Consider the following 9,540-nt stretch of genomic DNA (forward strand, 5'->3'; position numbering starts at 1 on the left):
GCAAAAGTGTGATCATCAGATTTATGCAATCCCATCTTTCCATTGAAAAGAATAATGTCAAACATTTATGTGAGAATTTATATTCCAGATACTTTGCTTATATAGTCCCTTCATCAACCTTTCAGAGGAAAATATCATTGTCCTTGTTTTACAGATAGGCCAGTTAAGAATTCAGGAAGTCAAGTTATTTGTCTGACCACAGTGCTAGTAAACCAAGAAGTCAGGATTAAAATGAAGTCTGATTCTAAAGCTCTTGTTCTTATCACACAACTACAGGTTCAGGTCTGTCTTGAGAGTATGTTGAATGGGAGACCTCTGTGATGTGATTTGGCTGCGAAGTTCCCCTCCTCAAAAGCTTTTCCTCTGTCCAGGTATGTATGAAACCTTTTTTTGATGTAAAACATTGCAATACTAGGGAAGGGAATGGAAGTTCACATTCACAACTTATGTTAGATTAATTAACTGAATTAAATTAATTAATTAATTAACTGAATTAAAAAAGTCTCAGCAGGACTCAGAATGGGATGCAAGAGCAATGGGTTTTACTAATAATACAGAGAGTTTAGGGAAAGGCAGCTGAACCCTTTTTCAGCTGAAAGCCAAAAAGAGGTTTAATTTGAAGGTCAAGAGATTTTGTGGGGGTCTGGTTTCCGCCACCAGGGGTCAGTGTGCAGGTGCTAGAAATAGAGGCAGGAGGCAGCATTGGGAAAACAAACGGATCAAAATGGAAAATGGAAATGGAAACTCTTTTTCAGTTAGTAAGACTTGGCAAAGAGCCCCTGGCAGGTTAACCCCAAACCGAAACTATAAATCAGAAGTTACTTAAGATTAGGTCCATCTGAAGACCTGAATGTATATATCTTGCCTAAATGAAAGCAGCATGGACCCACCATTATGATTGCTAATAAGGGGTACTTTAAATGACAATCTGATAAGTTACACAGAAAGATGCTGACAACAGACTTCTTAAATTTATTAAAAATCCCCTTATTGATTGCATTTTAGAGTGATCACATGGCAAAGAGAACAGAGGAAGGTCAAAAGAAAGAGGAGGACTAAAAGGTATATTTTATAAGTTATTAAGATTTAAGTATAAGCATCTCATTTTTAAAATGAAAAAGTACTCTTAATGTGTTAGATAATTGTTAAAGGTCATTTCACTCTTTTATCTTATTCTTTTAGGTAAGACAATGTATGCAGTGAGAGGAAGGTAACTAGTGCGAGGAAGGTAACAAAGTGATGTTAAATATCAATATTTAAGAAAATACATTCTCCAACAAAATCCCACATTTAGTTTTATTGCTTTCAAATACTTTAGTTTGCCCTCGGCTCATTTGGAAACTGTTTTGCTTAGATGCACTAGGACCTGTATTTTGCAACAAATGTTCATACTCCTTTTGGTAGGCAGAGCTATTTGGATATATATATACATTTTAATACAGTTTGAAAATCAAGAGGGTTTAAAATTTTTGTTAAAATAATGACTCCAGGAAACTGCAAGGTATTTAGATTTATTCTTATTTTCCTAAATATAAATATATTCATTTCGTAGTTGGGAAAACATATTCAAAATGGTAGTTTGCATCTTTCATGATTTAACAGAAGCATACGTCTGCAAAAGAGCACAGTGAAAGTTAATTGCTGTCTACTTGGAAAGCCCGAAGCAGCAGATTTTGCCTCTGGCGAGATAATTTTATGAAAGCGGGAACATAAAATGAGCCAGGCTGTCTAACAACCATTACTGTGTCAGATGAAAGCTTCTCTCTCTCTCTTGTCATTATATATATATATATATATATATATATATATGATGAACTTAAGGGGCACACGTTCAAAATGATTGTTTATAACCAAAGCAGATAAAAAAAACCAAAACCCCACAAAACCGTAACAGAACACGCTGTATCATAGAAATCTTCATTTGTGCCAGTGGATTTTGAGTGATGTATTTCTAAGGTCTAAAAGTACAAATTATCTGCTGGCTAAAATATCTTTCTGTAAGGGCTTTGACTTACTTCATGTAGGTCTTTCAGCACTGGGACTTAACATTCTGACCTAACATTTAATGTATTAATCCTAATTTTAATCCAATACCGAGGCTCTCTGTTGTATTGAATCAATTCAGGTTAATTCAGAATTATGTTGCTCCCACCCAGAATCAATAGACCCACTGTTGGTTCTCTGCAAAGCTGACCACCCAGTTTTGTGAGAATCTGCAGTGAATTAGAAAATCTGTCATTGCTGGGGAGACTGGGCAGCTCAGATATGGTCTGTCATTCTCTCTGGTCTATACAATACCTACCCTTTGTCTACCGTCTCCTAAAGTAACCTGACATAACTGAGCTTGCCAGTCAATGAGATCTTTATTCTCCTGGAAGGAATGCCTTGCACACCAGCATTATTAAGAAATTTCTGGACAGTGTTTAGTGGCTGAAGAATAATCCAAGGTTCTATTAAAAAGCCATCTGGGTAATTAATAGCACATTTGTTCTCAGCCTCCTCCCAATTTGTCCATTAGTGGAATAAAAGCTCAGGACAAAGGGTAATGTGGTTCAGTAATATTTTACAAGAATTCTTCAGGAAGTTGAAAACACATGATAGTTTTCCAAAGATACATATGTTTATGGGCTCTTAGAGCAGCAAATAGGAAAATCTGTGAGCTTTAAACTGAAGTTTTCTGCTGCCACTAGCTATTTAAATGAAGAAAACTGATATGGAATATTGACAATCCATTCTTAGAATCGAGGAGCGTGCTGCTGGAATGCCCCCGAACATATATAGACTAGGATGTCTCTGTCATAGTTAAAAATCTCCCCGAATCTTTATAAATGTGAAAAAAACCCTGGCCTTTTATATCCTTTTATCCAATAGTTGAAGGCTTTTCTGAGCTCTCTTTTTAATGTATTTTCATGAGTAGTAGCCTCAGGCAGCATATTTCTGCACCATTGCCAAATAAACTCTGTTTTTCTTATTGATGCTTTCTATGTTAGCTTGCCTTTTTTCTTAACTGCACGTACAGAGAAACTTTGAAGTCCTAGATATTTGAAGATAAAAGTTAAAAACACCTCAGCAAATTTAAAATGAGGATTTAGTGTGTTTCTTTCTGTCTTTTAGATTTATTTTAAAGCAGTGATCAGCTAAACAGCACAGGAATCTGGAATTTATAGGAATTACATTGCCACAGAGTATATCTGTGTGTGTGTCCCCATGTGTGTGACAGGGAATGTGGTGGAGTGGGAATGGGGCCATGTCAAGGTCACAGCTGGTGTGTTTGCAAATATACTCCAGTAGCTTGGAAAGTGATTTGATAGAGAGACAGAGACACACACACACACACACACACACACACACACACAGGAGAGAGAGATAGGAAGAGGGTGGAGAAAAGGTGGATAGGAGCAAGGAGGAGACAGGAGAGGAGGAAGAAGAGACAGAAATTTCTCTTAGATAAAGGTCTGTATATTTCAAAGGTCTCAGATCCTGTAAGACATTAGTTTTAGTTACTTTTCACTATGTGCCAGGCTTAGTACTTACATGGATTACTTTATACAAGTTTTATAGTAATGCTATACAGTAGGTGTTTGCCTCATTTTTAGATGAGACTCTGAGAGGCTGAGGTCACACAGCTAGTTAGCAATAGAAGCTGTGGTCCCTGTGGCATACCGCCTTGCTCACTGGCTGTCTTTTTCTTCCTTAAACATGCAGTCCTCTGCATGGATTAACCCCTTCATCTTGAGCGCCCTTCCCCTAACTCTTTATATGACTGGGTTTTCTCTTTTTAGCAGCAAATGTCCATTTAAGAAAACATGCTTTGGGAATTCTCTGGTGGTCCAGTGACTAAGACTCCACACTTCCAATGCAAGGGGCTTGAGTTTCATGCCTGGTTAGAAAACTAGGGTCCCACACGCCATGTGGCAGAACTGTCCCCTCCCCAAGGACTCCCCCCACCCTAAAAAGTAAGAAAACATGCTTTGGAAGGGATAGACCTCAGATGAGTCCTAGCTTCATTTACTCATTCATTCAATGCTTATTAAATGTCTATTACATCCCAGACACTGTTGAAGGCAAGATGGAGAGAGAAAGTATTTCCAGCTCTTGCACTCAGGGATTTATAATTCTGTCAAGGGAGAGAGACAGTCAAATACACAATTGCGAAATTGTAACAGTTCCTGAGGAATCGACTCTTGGACTGAGAGACTCTTGGACTGAGATCCGAAGGATGACATGGTATTATTAAAAAAAACAGAGACATCACTTTGCTGACAAAGGTCTGGATAATCAAAGCTATGGTTTTTCTGGTAAGCATGTACAGATGTGAGAGTTGGACCATAAAGAAGGCTGAGCACTGAAGAATCGATACTTTTGAACTGTGGTGCTGGAGAAGACTCTTGAGAGTCCCTTGGACAGCAAGGAGATCAAACCAGTCAATCCTAGAGGAAATTAACCCTGAATATTCAGTGCAAGAACTTAATGCTGAAGATGAAGTTCCAGTACTTTGGCCACCCGAAGCGAAGAGCCAATTCATTGGAAAAGCCCCTGATACTGGGAAAGATTGAGGGCAAGAGAAGGGGGCAACAGAAGATGAGATGATTGGATGGCATCACCGACTCAATGGACGTGACTTTGAGAAAATTCTGGGAAATAGTGAAGGACAGGGCAGCCTGGTATGCTGCAGTCCATGGGGTTGTAAAGAGTCAGACATGATTTAGTGACTGAACAACAGTGACAACGGTGGAGAAGCTGTTCCCCAGACAGCTATCAATCAGGAAATTACTCCTGTAATTTCCTTCCTTTTGGGAGACTTCACTGTGCCTTTCAGTAGCACTTTGACCCCAGGATGGCTTCAGTACCACAGATTCAGGAGAAGGTCTGGAGGGCTCCATCAACAGTGGTCTCCACTACATCAGAACAGCTTCAGGTATGGGCCACTCTGACCCAGCGAGCACATGAAGGAAAGCACAGTTTTATTCCTAAACAAAATTCTGTTTTAGAAACACAGACTCTGGGAGGAGCCAAGGAATGAAACTGTTTAAATATCCATTTGTGACTAAGTAGTTTTTCAATTTCACTGAGTTAGGAGGTCAGCTATCTCAGCTGCCAAAGTGTGAGGGGAACACAGAGTCAGAGGCCCCAGGGCTTCAGGGAAGTAGTTCTTGGCCAGGAGGGCTGGGCCTTTCCTCGCAGAACAAATATTTGTTAGCACTTTACACAAGAATACTCTTGAGCTCATTGTATTTACATTGCAAATGATCTGTAAATAGCAAAGCAGTTATGTGTACCTGAAATTTGTCATTTGTTTGAGGATACCATATAGATGATAGAAGATGAGAGAAGTGAGTTTTGGAAGGGAGCAGAGTGCCATGAAAAAGCAAACACAAAACCTCCAGCAGAACCTTTCTTTGCCAGGGCAGATACTTAAAAAGCCACCCCAAAATGAATCCCAAATGAACGCTGCCTCCAGTCTCTCCCTTGGCAGGTTAAGTGGACCTAGAATTATAAACACAACTGTCAGAACAAGCTGTCTCTGAAAGGAGTAAATAGACAGCCCTACCCTGGCTCCAGTACAGGGGTCTCGGGATCTTCACTGGGGAGTTCTCTGCCTATCAGACCTCCCAGGGCTCAGACCCTGTGGCCTATAACTCATTGGCAACTTCTGGAAGGGAAGAGAAGGAAGTCCCTGTCTGCTAGAAACAATGTGTCTTCAACCCTTTCAAGAGTTGGATTTTCAGGTCGACAGGGGTAGATAGATAAGAATCATGTATATAGAGCCCTTTCCTATTGGGGGCTTCCCTGGTGGCTCAGACGGTAAAGAATCTGCTTGCAGTGCAGGAGACCAGGATGTGATTCCTGGGTTGGGGGTGGGAAGATTCCCTGGAGAAGGAAATGGCTACCCACTTCAGTATTCTTGCCCTGTAGAATCCCATGGACAGAGGAGTCTGGTAGACTACAGTCCATGGGGTCACAAACAGTTGGACATGACCAAGCAACTGACACTTTCACTGGTGACTCAGATAGTCAATCTTCACAATGTAAGGGAAAGTACTCCAATCTTTCTGTCTATGCAGTTTAAAATTTTATTTACCTGTATTCTACATAAGGCTTCCCTGATGGCTCAGCAGTAAAGAATCTGTCTGCCAGTGCAGGAGCCTCGGGTTCTATCCCTGAGTTGGGAATAACCCTGGAGAAAGAAATGGCAACCTATTCCAGTATTCTTGCCTGGGAAATCCCATGGACAGTGGAGCCTGGTGGGCTACAGTCCATGGGATTGCAAAAGAGTTGAATGTGACTTAGCAACTAAACAAGCAGAAAACAATTTCTACATAAGGATTATTCCTACATGGAGTGAAACTTCTGGAAGTATTTCTACCGTTCTCCCAAACCTGTCCCCCAACTGAAGCATGAAATCTCTTCATTCTTTCCTTTTTGTTTTTGACCCACCACATGGCAAGATGTGGGATCTTGGTTCCTTGACCAGTGATCGAACTTGTGTCCTCTGCACTGGAAGCTCAGAGTCTTAACCACTGGACTGCCAGGCAAGTCCCATTAATGGATTTTTCAAAATGCTAACATTTTTACTTGTTTGAAAAGCTTGCTTACTTGACATATGATGAGCAAACATATAATCCATCCATTTAAAGCATACAATTCAATGTTTTGTACTATATACATAGGGTTATGTAAACATCATCACAATCTAATTTTACATCATTGTTTTGGTTCTCTACAGAAGAAAACCCCACGCTCTTAGCAGACCCTCCTCATTCCTTCTACTCACTCCACCCCCAGTCATAGGGAACCATGAATCTACAATCTATCCTTATAAATTTGCCAGTGCTGGACATTTCATATAAATGGAATGGTACAATATGTGGCCTTTGTGACTATCTTTTATCACTTGTCACTTTTCAAGTTTCATCTGTTTTGTAGCATGTATCAGGACCTCATTTTGTTTTATTGCTGAATAATATTCCATTGTGTGCTGATAGCACATTTTATTTTTTTATTCACCGGTAAATGGACATTTGGGTCATTTTTGCTTTTTGGCGCTTATGAATAATGCTAGTTTAAACATTCTGGGTTTTTTCTATGTGGACATGTATTTTTCTTTCTCTTGGGTAGATACTTAAAAAGAGAATTTCTAGGTCACGTGGGAACTCTGTGCTTAACCTTTTGAGGAAATGTGAGACTATTTTCCAAAGAGCTACACAAATTTACATTCACATTAGCAAAGGGGTTCTGATTTCTCCACGTTCTCACCAGTACTTGCAATTGTCTATCTAATGTTTCTTTATATTAAGCATTATTCTTTCTGACTACTATTTTTCACTTCATATCCTTTTCTCAGCCCCTTTCCTTCCCTTCCCCGATCGAGCTGCTGATAAGATAGCATGAATTAGTTTGTCAAATGGCTTTCTTGTGAGAGTGGGTTGTTCTTTGTTTCAGTGTATCTCTGTGCGAGGTTGGCTGGTGGGAAAGTGTGGGGAGATGAGGGGATTTGGCTCCAGAAGAATGGGGCCCATGAGGACTTTGTTTCACAGACTGTTTAGCCAAATGCCTGGGTTGGAGACAGTCATGGACTTTGGTTGGTAAGCACATCTCTGGTGCCTTGAAGAAAAGGGTGGAGGGCTCCAGAAGAATGGGGCCCATGAGGACTTTGTTTCACAGACTGTTTAGCCAAATGCCTGGGTTGGAGACAGTCATGGAATTTGGTTGGTAAGCACATCTCTGGTGCCTTGAAGAAAAGGGTGGAGGTATATTAGGCTAAGTACATTTTCTAAGATTTCTGGAACTCACAGTAATCCAGCCTGGTGGAACTCTGTTTAAGAGCTCTAGTCAGGGACTTCCCTGATAGTCCCATGGTTAAGAATCTGTCCTCCAAGGCAGGGGACGCGGGTTCAGTCCCTGGTCAGGAAACTAAGATCCCACTTGTTCCGCAGGACAGCTAAGCTCACGTGCCACAATTAGAGAGCTTGCCTGCTCCAGTGAAGACCCAGCACAACCAAAATAAGAAGAAGAAGAAAGCTCCAGCCAGTCGCCGTTCACCATGACTCACAGTGAGGTCTGAGGATGCTTTCTTTACTGGTCCACAACAGAAACAGAGAACAAGTGTTTAGAAACATCATTTAACAATATGACAGAGCTGTGCCATCCAAGCAGGATGAACTCAAGCTGGATGAACTCATCTTGGTGAATAGGGTTTAACTTGTTCACTTGTTGCCAGATCCATCTGGCGAGGTGCATGTGGTATGAGTTGCATTCTAGACACAGGCAGTAGAACCAGAACAGATGGGAAATAAAAAATAAAATTAGTCCTTACCCACAGTATGAGAGCCACTGCAGTGAGCTAATGTTTTTCAGCATTTTCCTTCCTTCAACTATATGAGACTTTGATACAGGAAGGGAGGGGTCCAGAGCATAAGGAGAATCACAATAAGAGCAGGCATTCACTCAGCATCTCTAAACACTAGTCTCTGTGCTAACCACTCTACTCACAATGACAGATTTAGTTGATACAATTACTACTTCCATTTCATTATGCTATTACTATTTCCATTCCATGAAACTGGGGTCAGGCGGTGTAAGTACCAGCTCTGTGGGTGGGTTTCCATCCTGATGGGTTAGCAAGCTGTGTCCTATCTCAGCTTGAAGCCTGTCTACTTCAGGAGGGTCTGCCCTTCTCATTAATTTGGAGCCTGTTCCAAATTAATTTGGAGCCTATTCTCCTCTCCTTGGCTCTCCCAGTGTTGGCCTCTGGCTCTGCCAGCCCTCTCTGCTTGCTGATTGACATGATCCCAGAGATAGGAGGAAGTCTTGTGATGGGAGAAGACTGGGTATGCATACAGAAAGAATCAAGGCAGGAAAAGAAACTGGGAGAGAACCCAGAGACATGAAGGAGAGCTTGGTTGGAGGCCTTTCTTTTTCTTTTAAAGATTTTAATCACTAAAACCTACTGAGTAACTTCTATGTACCAGAGCTTGTACTGTCCATTGCTCAAGGTTCTGTGAGCCTGATGGATAATTTATTCTAGAAGGTCATGGACTATATTGTATATAGGGCATAAATAAATGTCTGAATAATTTTGTTATGGATAGCTAATAATTCAGTCAGAAAATGCTTGTACTTAACCTATTTTTTTTTGTTTTAATTAATTTTTATTGCAGTACAGTTGCTTTACAATGTTGTGCTAGCATCTGTGCTGTGCTATGCTTAGTTGTTCAGTCATGCCTGACTCTTTGCAACCCCATGGACTGTAGCCCACCAGGCTCTTCTGTCCATGGGATTCGCCAGGCAAAAATACTGGAGCGACTTGCCATGCCCTCCTCCAGGGGTCTTCCCAAGCCAGGGATCAAACCCAGATCTCCCACATTGCAGGCAGATTCTTTACCATGTGAGCCACCAGGGAAGCCCATGAATACTAGAGTGGGTAGCCTATCCCTTCTCCAGGGGATCTTCCTGACCCAGGAATTGAACTGAGGTCTCCTGCTTTGCAGGCGAATTCTTTACCAGCTGAGCTACCAGGGAAGCTGTGTTAGCTTCTAC

The 9,540-nt window shown here is 41.1% G+C and overlaps 1 long non-coding RNA gene across 1 annotated transcript; it reads left to right on the forward strand.

Moving 5' to 3' along the window:
- Window positions 1–276: 276 nt before the first annotated feature.
- Window positions 277–8,470, forward strand: LOC129627231 (uncharacterized). Its single transcript, XR_008702496.1, has 3 exons — window positions 277–371; window positions 1,006–1,062; window positions 7,938–8,470. It is a non-coding gene; the product is annotated as an uncharacterized LOC129627231 (long non-coding RNA).
- Window positions 8,471–9,540: the final 1,070 nt, after the last annotated feature.

This window comes from Bubalus kerabau, chromosome 14 (assembly GCF_029407905.1).
Source record: "Bubalus kerabau isolate K-KA32 ecotype Philippines breed swamp buffalo chromosome 14, PCC_UOA_SB_1v2, whole genome shotgun sequence".
NCBI classification, from domain to species: Eukaryota; Metazoa; Chordata; class Mammalia; order Artiodactyla; family Bovidae; genus Bubalus; species Bubalus kerabau.